Here is a 14,967-nt window from a genome sequence, read left to right as displayed (position 1 = left end):
CGAAAAGCACCTTAAGCACAGCTACTACAGTTTTGTACTTTGTTATACGGCAAGCCTGCCCAGTTCATAGTGTCTCGTTAGCAACAGCTTCCACACCAGCTTCCAGACTGTCACAGTGGAGCACTATTACCATGTCACTGTATACTGAGAGGGATCACTTATGTGACGTGTACCAAGTGCTTATGAAAAGGAAGGAGTTAGACCTTACACACACAAAAAAGAAGTAATTTTTTATTCATTCATCATGAAAGTTGTACTGTTCGTAACATGGTGAGCTTACTTGGTGTTCGGTACATGGTGAGTCTACATTAGCATGGACAGAACCACAGAATGATGGAGCGCAAGACTGCCTGTGCCCCTAGATTGAGAAGGAACAGTTCTGTGGATCCGATCAGTGTGTGATATTTAGCAGTAGATTTTCTTCTGTACGGGTGAGCGTAGGGTGTTGGGGGGGAAGGGGGAGGGGGGATAATTTATGGACTGCTTGACTTCGGGGACTACCCAGTTGCTGGGAGAAGCATGTGAAATTTCACCCACTGTGCTTCTAGGCTCAGCGATTGCGTCCCCTCTTGAGGGCTGCTCGATTCAAAAGCAGATGAGTTAATTAAATTAGGGTATTGAAACAGATAGCAGGGTAATGAACTGGGCCAGATCTCCTGTCTGGGTTTTGAAGTTGAACGTTCTTGAGAGCTACTGGGGGTGAGAGGGCGCCCCAGCTGTGTTTTCACACAGATTTTACCCTGTTTACCTCTCTTTGTGGGAAAATGGATTTATACTGTAACTGTCTCCGCTGGATTTCCTACTTGTATCTCACACTTCAGTGCTCAACCAATGAACAGTTATGTAAATGTGCTTTCGTATAGCTGTTTATTTAAATGCATTTATGTCTGTGCATTATTTATGCTGCGTCTAGGAAAGAACTGCGGGCTGATATAGTCCGGAGACGTGTAATGTATTCAAAACTACAGCGGACCACCATATAGGCCTTTTAACAGTTAATGTCATGCAATGACATGAGGAAATTAATCTGGACTGTTTTTGAATGAGGCCTCTCACTTGAATGTCATTCGAATTCCCATAATAGGATGAGGAAGAGACTAATAATATCCACTGAACATTAATTTGTTTGTCTCATTCCCTATTTTGCAGTCGGTTTCAAAGGCACACAAATGTCATTTCTATGAATTAATGTATAACAATATAATAAGAGAAAGGGAGGTGTCTAACATATGTACATGTAATTTGTAAACTGCCTCCACTGCCTTTAACTTAGTTTCTCTAGGAGCAATGGCTAGTGTTTTAAGATATATGGCTGTTATGGCAGACAGTCCACTCAATCGCTTTCATGACAGAGGCTTTTAAAAAAAAATCTGTGTTTTCATATCAAATTCTTGCGCAGTGAAATACTTAATAAATCATAACAAGGCTGCAGTGTGTGTGCTAGAAACAATCTACTAAATGCTGTTTGTAGTTGATTATTTTAGGTGTTTATTTTGTCAATTCCCCAATGAAATTAAGACTGGGTGTTTTCACAGAAATTGCTTTATTCATTCATACAAAAGCCCAGTTGGCCATGACTGCGGGATGTAGATCTCTTTTGCTGAATCATCTGCAGGCAAGCTCAGATTTTGTCATATTTTTGCTGAATGCTGAATGCTAGTCTGTTTCTTGGACTTGGGAGCATGTAGCTCTGCATCCACAATGAAACTAAGTGATGTAATTATTGTTGAGAGGGTTGTGGTAAGAGGGACTTATCCCCTACCTGTTTTGAGGGAACATCATTCATACCCCATGCTTTTCAGTGACAAAGCAACTACTGTAGATGCTAACTTTCCAACCAGAGTAAATTCCAACCCCTAACCATAACCCCATCCCTCCACACATCTTAAATGAGATCTATGCCACAGCCTATATATATGTTCAAGGATAAATTAAATTGGAATTATCTACTGTAAAAACTACCTGTTCACAATGAAAAGCTTTATCACAATGGAATAGATACTTAGTTGGACTGCATTGGATCGAACAGCTGCTTAGAAAATCAATGATTAAAGCTGAAGTTTGCTCTACTGAAAGAAAACAGCTCAAAGTAGGTTTTGAAACAGCTTGTAGCTGGTTGACCAGTTCAGACCAGCTCCATACTCAACATGGTTTGACCAGCTCAAGCTATGCTGGCAGCTGTTGATTTCAAGCTGGCCATAGCTGGATTTTACACCAGGGTGGTTCTGTGGCTGTATATTTAATATTCAAAATGACCGTTTACTTGTTGGACTGGAGAGAGTGTTCCCTGTTTGCTTAGCCTAACAGCTTTATCCTGAACTAGCGCAGGGAGCCCCACTGCGTCTGACTCCATGATGATAAAGGGAGTGTGGGGTTATAATTGAATATTAGCAACCCGCGGGGGTTCGTGTTCCTCTCCTCTCTGTCCCGTTTATCTGGAACCGCAGGGCATCTGGACCCGCTGCGCCAAAACTGGCCAAAAACGGCACAATCTTGCCAAAACGTGCTCGATCTAATTTACAGATTGACGAGCCGTGTGTTTTGTGTGTTGTTGTTGTGGCGTGGGGCGGGGGGTCCTGTACTGTGCGAGGAGAAAGCTCTCCCAGGCCTTAAAAAGACCAGGCTCGGTGGGCAGTGCACACATGGCTGACTCCTGGGACATGTTTACCGCTGCGGGACGCCCCTAGCCCTCCTCCAGCAGCGCGACAATGGCGCCCGGCCAGCCAGGCGGCACGCCACAGAGCGCCATTGTCCGGGATCACGGAGCCACAGGCCATCGCCACGCTATTCACCCCGGCTCCCTGGGAGGAGAGAGAGCAGGGATAAGAAAGAGGAGAGAGAGAGAGGAGAGAGAGGAGAGAGAGAGGCGAGAGGAGAGAGAGAGAGAGAGAGAGAGAGTGGAGAGAGAGCAGGGAGAAGAAAGAGGAGAGAGGGGAGAGGAGAGAGAGAGGGGAGAGAGGAGAGAGAGAGGAGAGAGAGCAGAGAGGAGAAAGAGAGGAGAGAGAGGAGAGAGAACAGAGAGGAGAGAGAGTGGAGAGAGAGCAGAGAGGGAGTGGAAAGAGAGTGGAGAGAGAGCAGAGAGAGAGGAGAGAGAGCAGGGAGGAGAAAGAGGGGGGAGAGGAGAGAGAGAGCGGAGAGAGAGCGGAGAGAGAGAGGAGAGAGAGCTGAGATGCACTTGGCCACAGAGGAATTCCAGCAGAGTGTCTGCGATGGCCAGAGTGAGGCCTCCTTCAGCACTTGACTATTTGACCTGGTCACTTCATTAACAATCTGACTGAGATGAAGCAATGGAAGCCACACGTTGAAAAGCAAAAAAGAAGAGCAAACCAAGAAGAGCAAAGCAAGCTGACACAGCCTGTAGCCTAGTGGCGAAGGTACATGACTGGCACCCGGAAAGGTTGGTGGTTCAAGCCCCGATGTAGCCACGATAAGATCTTAACCCAATCCCTATTGCTCCAGGGGGATATTCCCCATTTTACTCTAATGAGCAGTAAGTTGCTTTGGATAAAAGCATCAGCTGAATAACAAATAATTATTATTAGGAGTTACATTACATTACATTATTGACATTTGGCAGACGCTCTTATCCAGAGCGACGTACAACAAAGTGCATACCCATAACCAGGGATAAGTGCGCTGAAAGACCCTAGACGGAAGTACAATTTCAATTGCTACCCGCACAACAAAGATAAGGACCAGGGCCTATTTTTTTATTATTAAAAAAAAAAATGTTTAAACAACAGATAAACAAACAACAAAGCAAAAGTGACCAAACTTAACTATCCAAATACTGCTTACCTAGCTTACCTAGCCAACTAATTCCATGGTGGAATTAGCTAATCTGTAACCCAGATACATGGCAGCCCACCCCCCAAAAGAAAAATAAACCTGGCTTGCCTAATACTAACTAGCCCATCTGACTGAAGGACAGGTGTAATTTGTTTTTAGGCAAAAAAAAAAAAAGGTAAACCTTTGTTGGGCATGCTATTTGTTTCTCTGTGCAAAGCTCACATCTGCTTTGGATAAGGACCACTGCATGCTGGTAAATTTATACCAGCCGTGTTGTTCAACTTGTGAAGACAATATGGGAATTATTGAGGCAATATACACGCTCATGTTACTGAGAAATATATGCCACCTTTGGTTCATTATGCTCATGCATATTGATTTAGCAACTTTATTACCTTACCTTACCTTATTGGCATTTGGCAGACGCTCTTATCCAGAGCGACGTACAGTTGATGAGACTAAGCAGGGGACAATCCTCCCCTGGAGCAATGCAGGGTTAAGGGCCTTGCTCAAGGGCCCAACGGCTGTGTTGATCTTATTGTGGCTTATTGCGGATTAGAACCGCCGACCTTGCGTGTCCCAGTCATGTACCTTAACCACTATGCTACAGGCCGTCCGCTCACTAAAGTACCAGGAGTACCCACAGATCATGGTCAGGGTTACTATGGAATCATGCCACCCTTCATATTAGGGATGATAAGAGCTGTGTATTGTTATGTAATCAAGAAAAGGTAGCTCTCATTGCTATTTATATGTTGACAGCAGTATCTTTAGGCTGGTATTTTTAGCGAATTTAGCAAGCTTATTTCCATAACTTAGTTCCTGAATTATTTATTTCACGGAATTCTGGTACAAGATTGTTATCTCTCTGTTCAGCCGCTTCCCGCCCGTGATGTTTTCATGTCATTTTTTAAAACTCCAGTCTATAAATATTGTCAGATTTATCTTCAGAGGCCGTGCTCATCCTTTGCCCTGCATTTATTTTTATCTTTATTTTTCTTAGATATTGTACACAGCTCAAAATGTTGCTCGTATGATAAATGAGGACTGTGTTTATAAATAAAGGTTTGACCCAGTGGACTTTTATGTGACAAGTTATTTTTTTTAGTCATCAGCTTCCTCCTCGGGGACCTGCCAGTCCTGTCACTCTGTGTAGTGTAGGGACTTGGAGGAATCGCCTCTTTTGTCCAGCGTTCTGCTTTGCTTCGTAAATGTGTGAGTTTTTGCCCCTAACTCAAGATGCCAGACATAATTAGGCCTGGCTGTTGGAAGTAATTACTGTACTTATGGCCAAAGGAGCGGGCATTTTCCTACATGAACCAACAGATACATTTTGCTCTATTTCTGCTCAAATTGCAATAGACCTTCTGGTCATGAAATAAGGGTTCTATCAAAAATGAGTTGGCTACTCTATCATTTCAGATTGACGAGGCGTGTGTTTTCTATCATATTGAAGCTCACTAAATCGGATTAAAGTCTGTACTTATATGTCCCTCCTATTCTTTTTTTTGTTTATTTGGGTTTTGATTGGCGAGAGAGATTTCTCATAGAAGTGCGACAGCTTTAGGGTGATCAAAACTTGTGGTCCAGAGAAAGCAGAGCTTCGCTTCTCCTCCAAATAATAAAAGGAATAGACCTACGCCACGGGATCCCACTAATGTTGGGCAGTTTTTCAGTGATTGCACAATGGGAACGTACAAATAAACATCAAAAAGGCTTAAACTCATAAAAATGGCATTAAAATATTTGCTCACTCATGGTAGCTTGCCAGCTAACTAGCTTGCGAGTTCGGCAGAACAACGCTGGAGCAGTCCGCCACCGTAGTGAATTGTGAAGGATGAACGTTCCTCTCCGTGTGCTGATACGTGTGTTTCCCCTCAGGGTGAGTGTAATGAGCCCCTTGGCTCAGTGCCGGGTTTACCAGACAGTTGTGACTGGCACTGAGATAGATATCTATCCGGCTGGGGCCAGGGCTCAGAGTCCAGAAGGGGTTTAAATGGAACTTTGTGGGCAGATTGGCAGTAATCAGTTAAGTGCTGGACTCTAAAGTCATGATTGTCAAGTCAAGATAGGTGACACTGGCTCACCACAAACCTTCTGAGTGGACTGGTGTGGCTTACAGTACACGCTAGCAATTAATTTAGGCACATTTTGGGATAAATATTATATTACATGGATTTACATTTGGAGCAGGTTGCTGGATAAATATACTTCCCCATTTCTTGTAGAAATATTGAGTTACTAATTGTTTCTCTTCATGATAAAAAGACACATGGTAGAATACACTGTATTCTCAGTAATATCAATTGGGTTTTTGATTGTCATAGTTGTGTGGTGTTTTTATAACCATGGATTGGATTTGATATTTTACCACTAAGGTGTTTTATGGGTTATGCTTATTAAGATAATAGTTGTTTGTTTATTATAAGTGTCTGTTGTTTGATTTTGTGTCATACAGTAGGATGCTTCCTTTAAAGTCTGCATCCTCTTCTATGCCTGGGCTCTTCAGTCCCATATGTTCAGATTCCATTGTCATTGTTGAAGTAATGTTAAATTCCTTGGATTTTATTCTTTATCCCTGCAGAATGTGTACGCATCAGTGATCTCACCGTTTGTGTCCTTAATCTCAGTCTTATCTTGATTCTGAAATTCATATCTCAAAAGAAAAGAAGCTGAAATAGTTTTACTTTGGGATGATCCTGCGCTCTCACACTACAATGCTTAACTCGGAGAATGCTCAACGCAATTATATTACGCAAATATTAACGCTAATATTATGGGAGTATGTGTTGTAGATATAAGCTGTGTTTTAGATTTTGTCTTCATTGCATCAGTTGGCAACAGAAATTATTGTTTGTCCTCTCTATTCAATTGTCTGCCTGTTTTGAAATCTGATTCCTTCAGTGGTCGTCCTCATTTAACTTCGCTGCGTTTGATTCGGACTGCAGCTTTCCCGGTTCATTACTGTTTGTAGCCTTTATCAGATCTGAAGGGAGAGTGTGGGACTGCGTTGAGCTCAGTTTTTCCAGACCCCAAATCAGACCATCTAAGTGTTGCCCTTATATGGTCCTAAACCAGACTACAGACAAAGTGCAGCCATGAATTTCCTTCCCATTTAAGCTCTGGACTGATATTTGAACTTGAGCCCTGAAATAATGTCCGGGGGATTGCTAATCCCTGCTCTTTGGAAAATATTATGCATCCCTGGTCCCTATTGATTTACTTATTATTTATTAATTTTATTTTGGCCTGTACATGTATCTACCATACCCATCCCTCTCCTCCCCCCCCCCACCCAGCCTCCCACAAACATATGCACGCATCTTTTAGGCAGTTACCGCTGTCTGTTTTCGCAAAGGCTCCAGGACGACAGCTGTGCCGTAATTCCAGAAAGAAGTGAGACACGCCAGGGTTTGGAGTGATGGCTGGGGAAGCGGCTCATCGGAGCACTTCGCTGCTTACATTCTTACACCGGCACCTGCATTATTTATGCGCTCGCTGATAAACTGTCATCCGACGGTTCACTCGCTCCCTCCCTCCCAACGCATCCTTCCTCTTCCTCTGTCAAGGCCACAGACCTATTCACCCCCTCTCTCCTTCCTTCCGACAGCGTAGACAGGAGGAGCAGTGTGTGGCACTGAAGGCTGGCTTTTACTCTGTAGGGCGACCATCGCTGCAACATCGCTGGTCGCGGTGACATTCGGCTTATACTTCATACATTAAATATATTGTAAAATAACAACAACCATAGTCAATCTCAGGCAACATTAGAACGTTCATGAACATTCTGCGATTTCAGTTGAGCGACGGAATATAAACCAGCCTTTACAGTCGGCCTATGTTTTGAAGCCATGCAGGTACATTTGATGAATTAATTTCCCTCATCCCTCAGAGTCTCAAATCAAAAGTTAAAAAGGGAAAGCCTCCTCATGGGCAGCGTGACCAGAGCCGGGCGCTCCTATAAGCTCACTACGCAAGTTGCGTAGGGCCCCACAAATTGAAGTTAACCACTTCAACATTGTGGTTGACTCTGCGGTGACATCCACGGATGAGAGATTTTAAACACTCAACCAGGTGAAAACCAAAAATGGAGTGCTACTGAACTTCAGCACTGTCTCTTGGATGGATCTTTAAAGGCTCACTGAATGGAAGCTGAAGACACTCTAACCTTCAGAGATGACTGACGTCAGTGGGATGGATCTGGCATACGAGTCTCAGTACTTACCTGAACTGCCATCAGATAAGATGACTGCATTTGAGCTGCTTTCCTTTTCTGTGAGAAAAACTTTTAAAAAATTGAGGAACTCTATTCTAACCATCCGATAGAAGAATTGCAGTCACCCTACCAGTAACAGTAGCATCGGCAGAGAGCAGCTTTTCAAAATTAAAGTTCATCAAAAACTACTTGAGGTACGATTGAGTGGTCTGGCCATCACGAGCATAAATCATGACGTGGGGAAACACATGTCCTATGATGACATCATTGATGATTTTGCCTCAAGAAAGTGCAGAAGATTAATATTTTGATCATAAGATTTTAATTAAAACATTCAAATGTATATACACAAGTAACATTCAAGATTGTATGGCAGTATACTTCTCAATTTCTTCAAGACAGTCCAGATAGAGTGGTGGCCATGCTGATGCTGAAGATGCCCAGGCTGTAGAGGGAACCACAGGGTTAATCACAGAGCTGTATAGGTTTTATTTTACTATTTTTAGACATATAGCAGTAGCCATAGCCTACAGGCTTATGTTTACTTTGTATGGCCAAAGCTAGTTATTTAATATTGTGAGGACTGGACTAATTACCAGGCAGCAGAACAAAATACATTTCTTATTCATGCTAATGTTAATATTCACTTATCTTAAGATTCTATAGAAAATATTCAATTCAATAAATATTCTTTGTTTATAGCTGTTCTGTATAGGTCTATTTATTCTTGGACCGCCAGATGGAGCAAACTGTTTTAAAGGAGGGAGGTTTGTAGTGGGGGCACTGGGGTGACAGGTGTAATTGTGTGGCAATGGCAAATGGTTTACATGGGTCATGGGTCTGGTAAGAGGGCCCCTTAGTAGAATTTAGCTTAGGGCCCCAGGGAGGTCAGGACCAGCTGTGACACTGGGACCTGGGTGTTTGTGGGTACCTTTCAGAGGGTTGTGTTTATTTAGAGTGCTCTTAGCCTGGCAGGAGTGGCTGGCAGGGTCACATGACCAGCGAGACTGGAGCACCAGGAGATGCTGCGGAGTCATCAGCGCTCGCTGTGCCAAGACCCGCTGCAATAATGAAGTGCACTGGGCCACTCTTTAGCTTTAATTAAAGAGGGATTTAAGAGCTGTGGCTGGGCTTTTCTTGTGTAATCTGCGCAGATCTCTCGTCCTTCTGGGTCCAGTGGCATTACCACCTCCTCTTCTTTGTGTTTTTTTTACCCTGCTTGACAGCAGTCACTTCACAGTATTCCTGAACCCCCCCCCTCCAAGTACTTCTGAAAGCAAAGGCCAGTGTATGGTCTAGTCGTACAATGGACAGGTTCACTCGAGTGTCGCAGAACGTTCGTCAAAGTTCACAAAAATATATAAACACACTCCAGTCGCCCAGAGTATGAACCGAATGTCACTTCGACCAGCGACATCCATTTTACATCGACGGTCGCAGTGACACTCGCTGGACTATGAACTGGTCTTAGTTGTTCAGCATGACTAACAGTGAGGATTGGGGAAGCAGCAGTGCTGGAGGCCACACAGTGATCTCCGCCTTGCTGTGCATCGGTGAACGTGTACGCAGATGAACGAGTACGCAGATGAACCCGCGTCTTTACCCCGTCACACATTGATGAAAGCCATAGGAGTGCCCTGTCGCCTGTGTGCGTGGGCACCTGTGCTCTGGCAGAGAGGCTGCTCGACAGGACCGCTGCTTCTGCGAGGCGCCCTGGCGAGCGACGTTCAGCGAAAGCCTCCCCTGACCGCGAGTCAGAGGCTGTACTGCAGGCCTGTCAGCCCGATGATCCGTCAGGGCAGGGGCAGGGCAGCTGGGCATGCTACCAGGGCAGCGCTGGGGCCTGGGGCCCCGCCAGCTCCCTCCGCAGCCAACGAGGAAAGCCCCTCGGACAGCCGCCCGCGCCGCCTGCCATGCCACGCCCGCCCTGCTGCCGCAGCCATGGCAACCGCAGAGCCCCCCGCTGCCAAGAGCACCACGGGTCTGCCACGCTAAATCACCCCGTACAGCGTCACACTCTTTTCTGTCACTTCATCCAACTTGTATTGCTTTTTACTAAAAAATTCACTACATACTGTAGCTTTACATTACCTGCTTACTGGATTATAGTCTTCTCAGGGGCTAGCCAGAATTGGGCTGAGTGATTTTGTAGCTTTGCTTAGTGTCGTAACCATAGACTGTATACAAAAGGTCATAGCACATTTGTAACATTCAAATGCAAGGTGCTTGTGAGAGGTAATAAACCCTTCCCTTCTGCTCCTCTTAATTAGTTTCATTATGCAGGGTTAAGGGCCTTGCTGAAGGGCCCAACGGCTGTGCGGATCTTATTGTGGCTACATTGGGGATTGAACCACTGTCCCTGCGGGTCCCATTCATGCACCTTAACCACTACGCTACAGGCCGCCCACACCACCCTAATTCACCGGAATACCTAATATGGCAACAAAATGCCACATATCTCACAAAGCACTTAATAAAGTAAAATAAAGTTTACTGTTATCCTATCACGTGTGCTATCTGTCCTTCCTTTCTGCTATCAGTTTGGCAGAGCAGTCCAGAGACTAACAATCACATTAACTTCTGGTCCAGGGATAAAAATAGCCTGATCTAATTGTCCAGTCTCTTTAGAGAGGTCATTGTTCTGGGCTAATGTGGCTTGCTGGTATGATTACACAAAAATCTGCCCTAAGCTTTCTCTCCAATCTCATTTACTCTCGAGTGTCTTGTAACCATCATCACATGTGCATGTACATGCCAGTCATTATTATGGCACATAACTTTTTAAAGAAGTGCCCTGGTGTAAAATTCAGCTATGACCAGCTTGAAATCAACTGTACGTCGCTCTGGATAAGAGTGTCTGCCAAATGCCAATAATGTAATGTAATGTAATGAAACACCAGCTACCAGCTGTTTCAAAACATAGCTTGAGCTGGTCAAACCATGTTGTATGGAGCTGGTTTAACTGGTTGAACTGGTGAACCAGCTACCAGCTGTTTCAAAACTGAGCTTGAGCTGTTTTTTACCGTCGTACAGAAGAAAGAAACATCTTGATTTACAGCCTTCACATACGGGATGATCTTGGTGTATTTTGTTCTGGCTCTGTGCTGTGGCAGATTGAGCTAACTGTACACACAAGGGAGAAAAATGGATCTTGCCTTGAGCGGTGATCTGAAAAGCTTTAAATTCACTGGTGAAGTAGCTTTCTCTGAATGCGAAAGGGACAGGGTACCCGGAAGAATCGTCCGATAATATCTGTTAGCATTAATTAACCTTCTTTTTATTCAGTCGCAGGACATATTAAAGAAGTCCCATAAGTATTTGTGCTTCTGGGTCATCAGGGGCCAAAGGTTTCCTTCCTGTCTAATTTAATAAAGGGCTATTTGGAGGTCTTGCTCACATTCCTTTGCTCAAAGTGACATTATAATGTGTATCTTCATAGCAACATATACTCAATGAGCACTTTATTAGGTATTATTATACTTATTTTTTAAACTTATTGGTCTTCTGTTGCAGTAGCCTATCCACTTTGACGTGTTATGTGTTCAGAGATGCTCTTCTGAATACCACGGCACTGATTTTTTGTGTTACTGTCACCTTCCTGTCAAAATCCCAGGAGATCAGCAGTTTCTGAGATACTCAAACCACCCTGTCTATCACCAAAAATCATCAAAGTCAATTGTATCACATTTCTTCCCCATCCTGACATTTGGTCTGAAAAACAGCTGTCTGCATGCTTTTATGCATTTAGTTGCTGCCACATGATTGGCTTATTAAATATTTGCATTAACAAGCTGGTGTACAGGTCTACCTAATAAGCTCAGTCAATGCTCAGTGAGCATATACAGCAATAGGGTGACCCTGATTTTGTTATAATTGTCAGAATGAAAAAAAAAGAAAAGATTTTAGCATGTCCACTCAGTTGGCAACAAATAATATGTTTGTGTTAGTTTACTGTCATGGTCATCAGTTTTACTTAAACAAGAAATGACATTGTGTTTGCTTGGCAGTCATCCCATTGCTTCTGTTGATGTGTGAGAGAGGGCAGTACACTCAATGTTTATTTTTGTGTTTTACATATTTCCTCCATCAAGACGCACTGATGGAGTTCAGTAAGGACAGCTCCTGACCTGACAACCCCAGAAGGGATGTTTTTGGCCATATTTTTTAAATAAAATTCACAAAGCATGCAGCAGTGACTGAGGCCATTCTGTTATCCACATCCTGAATGTCTGAATCCACCATTCAGTTGAACTTCCCATATGCTTTGGTCAGAGACTTAACTACAATTCTTATTTAGGATGAGTCAGTTCGTTGTACACAGTAATTGTATACGTACATACATAAGCCAGGCTATATACTGTAGATGTGTATTTGCTGTATCTCTGAACTAGGCAGACCTCTTTTTTTGCAACAGAACATATTGTTGGATGCAGTCCAGGGTGAAATTAGCAGAGACAGCTCTGCTTGGACACGGCTGGGCTGCCATGGTGACTGATCTCAGCTGGCCCGTAGCCTCATCTCTGTTTGCTGCATACATGAGAGGAGGCACAGGACATGGATTCAGTCTGGCAGGATCACAGAGGACTGTGGGGTTTTACCCAAAAAAGTACATGCACATGTTCACTCATGCATACATCTCTCTCTCTCTCTCTCTCTCTCTCTCTCTCTGTCTTACTCAGTCTCACTATTGCTCTCTCTTTCCCCCTTTCTCTCTCTCTCTTACTCTGTCTCTCCCTTTTCTCTCTCTTACTCATTGTCACCATTGCTCTCTCACTCTCTGTTACTCAGTGATTGTATTCTCACACACACAACACACCTTGAGATAGAGGGTACCTGCATGTGGATGCAGAGACCATGCCAGCTGAAATGTACTGATATGTCCTCAGTCTTACTGAAACAGGATATTGTACATTTCGATTATCGTCCATTTATAAATGTCCATTAGAAATGTTTAATAAAGTGTTAATAACTGGCTTATACACCATTAGAAAATATGCTGTTTCTGTTAGTTGACATCAATAAATAGTATAGGCTAGGGTGACCAGATTAAAGAACCCACACAAGGATATAATATAAACTGTTGACATGGGAGGATATATATAACGTAGCAGCCAACTTTGTTACCTTGTATGGAATTTATTAATCTGGCAACGCTGGTGCCTGTCTAATACTGTATCATTTTACTACTATTTATTCATGTCAGACTAAAAATAAACAGTGTATATTTTCGGGAAGTAATGTATGATGCTGTTATTAATACCAGTAGTAAACTGTCCTGCCATGCCGTGCTACTTAAAGGGATACTCCACCCAAAAATCTAAATTTCATGGATGTCTGCATTGAGTGTTATTGGTCCATCCAACATTGTAGGCCCTAGATTTTGAGGGGTTCTGGATTTGAGTCCCCCTGCCCCAACCTATCCACCCCCTAAATAAATAAATATTTTATTAGAATAATTTGGGGGTCCCCTGGTGGTTGCGGGATCCTAAACAGTTGCTTATGGGTTGGTCTGGCTCTTTCAAATACGTCCACACTTTTCAACATGAGCTACAAGATCAACCTAGCCGAATACAAAGGAATACAATGTCCAGAAAACTGCACTTTTGAATCACTTTTTTGTGTTCCCACTTTCTCTACTTTATCTTTTCTTTTGTGACCACTGCGGAAATTATATTTGTTTGATTTGACTGCTAATTTTAGCGTATAGATATTTGTTGTAACATCAAAAATCTTTTAAATTTCCTTATTAATGTCTTGGATTTTGTGGTTCTTACAGCCTGTAATTGATAGGGTCTGCCTTGCCTGAGCCTCAAATACTGCAGATCTGTTGCTTTCATTTTCTCTTTGCCTCAGGGTGCAGCATACTTCTCCTTAATGGAAATTAGCTTCACTTTCAGAGGAATATTTATGAGCAAAGTTAAGTTTGTGTTAATCTATAAATTCCAATTTAGTATACCAAAGCATGAAACTCTAAATCAGTGAAAATCATTTGAAATGGTACAGACACAGTGTAACTCATGCATTTCGAAAGAAAAGCAATTATTGTGGTAACAAATGCAATGGGATTTGAGTTATTTTGCAAAGCTCAATAAACCAGATTAATGATGCCAACAATGCATTAGCTTTGGTAAATGTAAACAACATAAATACATTCGATATGACTGTAGTCAGAACGCTTTTATCAGTCAGTCATGTAAAATCCATGGAGATCTGGTGTTCGAATATCAAACATTTGTACCTTAATGGAAGACAAACGTTGACTTGCTGACGCTGACCCATTGCACTATAACACAGCATGTTTATTTTATAAAATTAAGGCTAAGGCATATGAGCTCTGAACCTTTTTTCCTGATGATTTTCTGAAATAAAAATGAGTCATGCTGCAGTACTTTTTCATATCATATTATAGTATCCTGACTATTCTGTTAAAAATTTTCATCATTGAGTTCCACGTTTTTCCACTTAATTAAGGTACCGGCAGGCTGTGTCAACTTGAAGCCATCCAAATAGTAGCTTTGTTACATGGTTTATATTTCAGAATGTTTACCTGACCCTGTCAGCTGTATCAGCTATTCCAGTGGTACTGACACTTATTCTACACTAATGATATTGCCTATACTTACTAATACTAATACTTACTAATTACTTACTGCTCCTCTGTATGACTTGTATGTTGTTGTATTTCTGAATTATTCCATAATCTGTTGCTGGAATTCTGGGTAATTCTTTAGTGGCAGGCTGCAATGAAATGTAATGTTGTTTTCCTCACCCTTTTTACCTTCTGATAAAAATGTAAACGGTTTGTGTGTAAACAAGAAAGAACATGCCCAAAGACTGAAATAGATTTGGCCTTCTCTGAAATTGTGTTCCTAGACTGGGGAAAAAAGAACAGGTAAAATTTTAGCAAAAATACATTTGGAATGATACCACTATCTATCATTCCATTTACCATTACAATCTAT

General features: G+C 42.6%; 1 protein-coding gene across 4 annotated transcripts in view; it reads left to right on the top strand.

The window, feature by feature from the left end:
* LOC133109947 (proline-rich membrane anchor 1-like) overlaps positions 1 to 14,967 on the top strand; it is a 41,681-nt gene that overhangs the window by 3,136 nt on the left and 23,578 nt on the right. The window lies entirely within an intron of this gene.

Source organism: Conger conger, chromosome 1, assembly GCF_963514075.1.
Source record: "Conger conger chromosome 1, fConCon1.1, whole genome shotgun sequence".
In the NCBI taxonomy this organism is placed as follows: domain Eukaryota; kingdom Metazoa; phylum Chordata; class Actinopteri; order Anguilliformes; family Congridae; genus Conger; species Conger conger.
This window is presented reverse-complemented; position numbering and strand designations above follow the sequence as displayed.